Below are 7,539 nucleotides of genomic sequence, written 5' to 3' on the forward strand. Positions count from 1 at the left end.
TCAGCTCAACAGCTTACGAGCCTACTCCAATATATATATATATATATATATATATATATATATATATATATATATATATATATATATATATATATATATATATATATATATATATATATATATATATATATATATATATATAATATTATTTTTATATTTATTTATAATATATATTATTAGTAGGCTAAAGTTCGATTTCGAGCTTGAGTATGGTTCGGCTGATATTCAAATCGAGTCAAGTCAATCTTGAATTTTGTCTATTTTTTATCGAATCGAGTCTGAATTTTCAACTACTCCATTCGACTCAGTTCGATTGCAGGAGAGAACAAGAATGTGCATTGCTAGCAAAAATGATGGGCTCATATAGGGCTTTCCTACAGAGAAGGGTCCATATAGGTTTCAAGATGTTAGCATGGAAAATATATTTGTTATAGCCCTTGCATCCAAGAAGAATTACATTTTGATTTTTTTTGGTAAAAGAAGAATTATATATTTTTTTTCTTTTTTGTAGCAACAAGAACCGTTAGTATGGGTATTTAAGTGTGAAGGAAGCTTTCTACCAGCCATGTCATGCATTGGAACTTAACATGCAATTTAAAAGAAAAACCTAATGAAAATGGTAGTTGGTTCCATATAATCACCATATCCAAATTATGACCTCATTCCATTTTGTAGGTTCTCATGTCATGCACTTGGTTAGGGTCAGGTTACATATCTAGTGAAAATTTATTTAGATCATGAAAACTATATCATCACACTATTTGGTAGCTAGGGTAAAACTGAATTATGTTAATCACTTGTCCTCGAAGCTTTGGCCATAACATCCACCAATAGGATCTTTAGGGCTCCATATAGTAAAAAAAAAAGAGCATCACGACTATTTTAGATGCCCTTACCAGCCACTCTAAAAAGTAGTGGGGTTTCTGCATATATATCTTTAGAAATATCTGATATTATTAGCATACCTTTCTAGATTTATTATTTACATATTATCTTTATAAATTTTTTTACATAAATACCATTATAAATATTTGAAATTACATCTATATCCTTTCAAATTTGTTCCTTATATGTAGGATTTTTGCTATGGCTCTCCAAAGGGCATCATTGTCCGTTCACTACTATTCTATTTTTGGTCATCTAATTCAATATGAATGGCTTAGATTTGCCATGGATAATCTGTTCTAATTAAGCATATGCATGGATGGTGCAATAAATATCTCAAACTTTAACTTTATTTTTATAATAAACTGAGTGGTAGGTCAGGTATTATATGAAAATACATGGGCTCTTTTCAAAAGCCCTTCTCCTCCCCTCCCATAGCCTTGATGCTCGGTGCCTGATGGGCAGCAAGGGTGAGGGCACTTTAGCTCCAATAAAAGCAACCAGAGGAAGGAGGCTTAGAGGAGGAGAAGGACCAGGGATCAAGAAGCTAAGTATGTGAAAGGAGAGGTGGGGGATGCTTAAGTTAAAGTGTCCTTGTTCTCCATAGGGCTACAGGTGCACTATGGGAGACACCAGGGAGGGAGAGGAGAAGGAAGTGATAATGGTGTTAAGATGCAAGGAGGAAGAGAGCAGCGGCATTGAGATCTGCCCTCTACTCTCAATCTCTCCTTTCTTACATCCACTTTCTACTCCACTATTGTCCCAAACCATCCAAGGTAGAAGTGTTGAGATATGGGAAGGAAGAGGGCAATTGCGTTTGTTCCCTATGATTGTCTCGTTGTGTTGCTAGAGGATTCTCTACAAAGCTTGTAGCAGATAGAGGAGAAGGTGCTGGTGCGTCCGAAGTTGATAGAAGTGAAGATAGCAATATTTTTACTCTCCCTGATAATTTACTTGTTGCCTTCAAGATCGGCTCCTTGTCCTCACCTCGACCTCCAGCTCGCTCCCCACCACCCCCTCTGTAGCACCTCTCCCTCCTGTAGCACCCTGCCATGCATCATTGCCTCCATCCACCCTCTCCTGCTCCCTCTCCGATGCCATTGCCACCTCTACTCCTCTCCTCCCTCCACCGCCACCACCACTTGAACTCCTCTTCTCCCTCTCCACCACTCCCTCCTCCGCGACTCCTCCCCTCCCTCTTTACTGCCGTCGCCACATCTGCTCTTTCTCCTTCCATCGTTACCACCCATAGATAGGAAACAATATTAAAATATTTTTTGAAAAATAAAAAGAGAGGCAAATAATAAAATTTCTTAAATATCTTAATTTATTGGACAATCCAAATCTCTCATAATTTTTTATAAAAATAATAGTAAAACTATTATAAATATAAATATCTTTGTAAATTTTTTTTTTGCATGTCCATATGCATTGAGTAAAAAGTATACATGCAAAAAGAAGTAATCTATGAGAGTGTACAAGCAAAAATGAATAATCTACAAGACATATATGCAAGTAGTAAATTCATGAAGGCATATATGTAATTTTAGATATTTATGAAAGCCTATATTGTTGGGACATACCGACCGACGACTCCGACGGACGACCCCGACAGACGACCCCGACGGACGACTCCGACCGACGGCTGCCGACAATATCCGACAGAAGGTGTGTCAGCCGAACCGACCCATGCTGTTTCCGACCGACCGAGCGGTCGAACCCATATTACTGACTCACTGTCGGGGGTGGCAGCCGACATCCGACTTAAGCAAGGCACCAGACCAGCTGACGGTGCCTCCGGGTCATCACCCGACGTCCCGACAGCTGAATACTGACGTATGATCGGCCAGCCCTCCCAAATTTTGTACGACCACTATGGGCTGCTGTCCTGTCAAGGACGTGCTGTGTGACCGCCCTGGAGCATTGTTCTGCAAGGGACATGGGTTGATTCTGACAACCCGTGGTGATTTGACAGTCCACGATCACGGCCGGCCCTGGGGCGGGTCAAAGCGGGCGACCGCCCCAGGCCCCCAGGCCACCAAAATGGGTTAGTCCAAACAGTACTGTACCATTTTCAGCAGGCTTCCGGCACCAGTAGATAATGTATCAGCATAGGATGCAATCCTGCACCGTGTTGGTAGCCAGTATTGTGGTATTTTGGCAAAAAACAAGTACACAAACTGGCACCAATAAACATTGGCTGAAAAATTATTGTATGTGGATTAATTTTTTAATAATAATTAATATTTAAAATATGTTAATTTTTATTAGAGAAGACTCCTTTTTTTCATTTAGCCCTAGGTCTAAAAAATATCAGGACCGGCCCTGTCCACGATGATTTGACAACTCTCCAGTTGTCTGCACCATTAATGGCGGGATCACGCCGCATTCTACTATAAAAAGGGGTAAGACAACAGTCTTGGTAAGCTCTCTGACGCTCCCTCCAGCTCTCCAAACTTTCTCTAGCCCTCTCGAGCTGAGCCTCTGATTTTTTGCTGTTGCCTAGTCTCTCTGACTTGACCGTCGGAGGGTCCCCGCCGGAGGCATCTCCGGTCTGTGAGGACTTCTCTTGCAGGTGCACGACACCGACGATCGGGAGACGGGGGATTGGCCGCAACAGATTTGGCACGCCCGGTAGGGGCTCGACAGAGGTAAGACAACGAGCTCCACAGAAGCTTGAAGAGACCTCTCAAGATGACGAAAACAGAACTCAGCGATCGAGAGCTATCGGGTCGGTGAGGCGCTCTTCCCATTGGGAAGAGCCCTCTCCTTCACCCTCCATGGCGGAGCCCAGCTCTCCGCACCCGACGGTAACCATGGAGGCACAGATCGCGACGATCGTACGGTAAATGACTGTCCTAACGGATGCGGTCAAAAATCTCCAGCAGCGACCGACTCAGTTGCCGCAACCGCCGGCGGAACAACCGGTGGCACATCCCATGCCATCCAGAAGCAGCCGCCGACGCCTGCGTCCACTTCCATCTCCTCCTCAAGAGCAGCCGTCTCACCACTCCCATCGAGAAGGGGGGAAGCGGCCACAGCGCGATGCCCGTCGATCTCGACGTCCCTCTCCTTCCCAACTAGAGCGAGTAAGGAGAGAGAAGCAGCCGCAGACGCTGTCCGCCTCACTCTCAAATTCATCGGGAGGATCGACTCCTGGAGTTTTTCAACACCAACGGTTAAACGACTACGAGCGCAAGTTTGAAGAAATTGACCATCATCTTGCCCAGCTCTAGGTGGATGGACAGAAGTCTTCAAACGACATCGACTTTCGGACCACCCAACCTCTCTCCTGATTTATCCTCGACGAATCGATCCCTAGTCGGTTCAAGATACCTCATGTGGAGCCTTATGACGGCTCCACCGACCCAATCGACCATCTAGAGAGCTACAAGGCTCTCATGACAATCCAAGGGGCAACGGATGCCCTCCTTTGCATCGACTTCCCCGCCATACTCCGCAAAGCTGTCAGGGCTTGGTACTCCGACCTTCACTCGGAAAGCATCCACTCCTTCGGACAGCTCGAACATTTCTTCGTGGTCCATTTCAGCATCAGCCGGAAGCCGCCACGAACCTCGGACAGTCTTTTCTCCTTCAAGCAGGGAGAAATGAGACTCTACGATACTTTGTGATCCGATTCAATGCGGCCACACTTGAGGTCCGGGATCTCAACGAAGACATGGCTATCTCGGCCATGAAGAGGGGGCTAAGGGGGTCCCGTTTCACATACTCTCTGGACAAAATCCTCTCTCGGACGTACGCCGAATTGCTGGAGTGCGCGTACAAATACATGCGTGCAGACGAAGGAGCTTCTGACCAGCGCCTGACCTAGGACACGGGCCGAAAGGAAAAGCGGAAGAAAGGTCGGGCCCCGACTGAACCCAGCAGGCCCCCCACCGATAGACGGGTCTTGCCTCGACGACGGAGTCCGAGACCGATGCATCGCAGGTATGACTCCTACACCCCTCTCTCCGCTCCTCGTGCGCAGATTCTACGATGGAGATCGAAGGAGTAGAATATCTGCGACGGCCTCCACCTTTGAAGGCAAAAGGTCTCGACCAATGCAGCCCGATCGTCGAACCAACAGCTCGATCGTCGATCGTCGAATCTATGACTTCATCATCGAACTGATCGATGATTGCCGAACCAACGGCTCGATCGTCGATCGTCGAACCAATGGCTCGATCGTCGATCGTCGAATCTACGACTTCGTCATCGAACAAATCGCCGATCATCGAACCAACGAACTGATCGCCGATCGTCGGATCTATGACGAATCTACGGCTTAATCGTCGATCGCCGAACCAACAGCTCGCTCGCCGATCATCGGATCTACGACGAATTTACGGCCTGATCGCCGAATCGCCGAACCAACGGCTCAATCTACGTCTCGATCGTCGAGAACACATCGGATTCTACGATGGAGATCGAAGGGGCGGAATATCTACGACGGCCCCGCCTCTGAAGGCAAAGGGCTTCGACTAATGCGGCTGGCTAACTTGCCGACTTAGCTTCGACTAAGAAGGGCAAAACGCCAAGACGACCGCAGTCGCATCCGCGACATACCGATCTGGTCACGATCGATCGAAGGATATTCGGCTTGCCACCGTTTATCATATATTCCGACGCATACGCCCGACCAAGGGAGGACAATGGATATTTGACTTGCCATCGTTATCCTATCTGAATACGTCGGACGTTACTCGACTATCAGACTCTGCAGAATGATCGTGTCAACGAGCAACGTTCGGAGGTTGGCCGACCTCCGAACCGACGTGCACGTCCGATCAAGGGCCGGACAATGGATATTCGACTTGCCATCGTTATCCTATCTGAATACGTCGGACGCTACTCGACTATCAGACTCTGCAGAATGATCGTGTCGACGAGCAACGTTCGGAGGTTGGCCGACCTCCGACCCGACGTGCATGCTCGACCTACAGTCGGGACGACCGACATTGGATCGTTCGTTGATGTGATCGCCAGAGTCAGGGCAAGACGAGACGGAAAATCACTCTTTTCGTCCGAAGCCGTCGCCCACGTGTTCATGTGAGCCGACACGACATTGGACTCAGGAGTGGGGGGGGGCAACTGTTGGGATATACCGACCGATGACTCCGACGGACGACCCTGACAGACGACCCCGACGGACGACTCCGACCGATGACCCCGACGGACGACCTCGACGGACGACCCCGACCGACGGACGATCCCGACGGACGACCCCGACCGACGACCCCGACCGACGGATGACTCCGACGGACGACCCCGACAGACGACCCCGACCGACCCCGACGAACGACCCCGATAGGCGACCCCGACGGACGACTCCGACGGACGACCCCGACGGACGACCTCGACGGACGATCCCGACCGACGGATGACTCCGACGGACGACCCCGACAGACGACTCCGACCGACGACTCCGACTGACGGATGACTCCGACGGACGACCCCGACGGACGACTCCGACGGACGACCCCGACGGACGACTCCGACGGACGACCTTCGACCCGACGTGCATGCTCGACCTACAGTCGGGATGACCGACATTGGATCGTTTGTTGATGTGATCGCCAGAGTCGGGGTAAGACGAGACGGAAAATCACTCCTTTCGTCCGAAGCCGTCGCCCATGTGTTCACGCGAGCTAACACGACATCGGACTCAGGAGTGGGGGGGGCAACTGTTGGGATATATCGATCGACCGACCCCGACAGACGACCCCGACAAACGACTCCGACCGACGGCTGCCGACAATATCCGACCGAAGATGTGTCAGCCGAACCGACCCATGCTGTTTCCGACTGACCGAGCGGTCGAACCCATATTACCGACTCACTGTCGAGGGTGACAGCCGACATCCGACTTAAGCAAGGCACCAGACCAGCCGACGGTGCCTCCGGATCATTACCCGATGTCCCGACAGCTGAATACTGATGTATGGTCGGCCAGCCCTCCCAAATTCCGTACGACCGCTATGGGCTGCTGTCCTGTCAAGGACGTGCTGTGTGACCGCCCTGGAGCATTGTTCTGCCAGGGACATGGGTTGATTCTGACAACCCACAGCGATTTGACAGTCCACGACGATTTGACAGCCCTCGACGATTTGACAACTCTCCAGTTGTCTGCATCATTAATGGCGGGATCACGCCGCATTCTACTATAAAAAGGGGTAAGGCAACAGTCTTGGTAAGCTCTCTGACGCTCCCTCCAGCTCCCCAAGCTTTTTCTAGCCCTCTCGAGCTGAGCCTCTGATTTTTCGCTGTTGCCTAGTCTTTCTGACTTGACCGTCGGAGGGTCCCCGTCGGAGGCATCTCCGGTCTGTGAGGACTTCTCTTATAGGTGCGCGACACCGGCGATCGGAGGACGGGGGATTGGCCGCAACATATATAAATAATTAATAAGGATATAGATGTAGATAGTAGATTTATTGAGATATTTATATAATTTTAAATATTTATAAAATTATATATTGAAAAATTTGAAAATATATATATTTCAAAAGATTATAAGTATTGATCCTTTATGGTACATGTGTGGTACTCACCACCCTCAAAAAAAAAAAAATGGCCATCAAACATATGATCATACCATACATGCAGCGTATGTTGTTTTTTTTTGGTGAAAGGTATGATGTATTCATTCATGTAAAA

The sequence above is a fragment of the Elaeis guineensis genome, chromosome 3, assembly GCF_000442705.2.
Source record: "Elaeis guineensis isolate ETL-2024a chromosome 3, EG11, whole genome shotgun sequence".
Taxonomy (NCBI): domain Eukaryota; kingdom Viridiplantae; phylum Streptophyta; class Magnoliopsida; order Arecales; family Arecaceae; genus Elaeis; species Elaeis guineensis.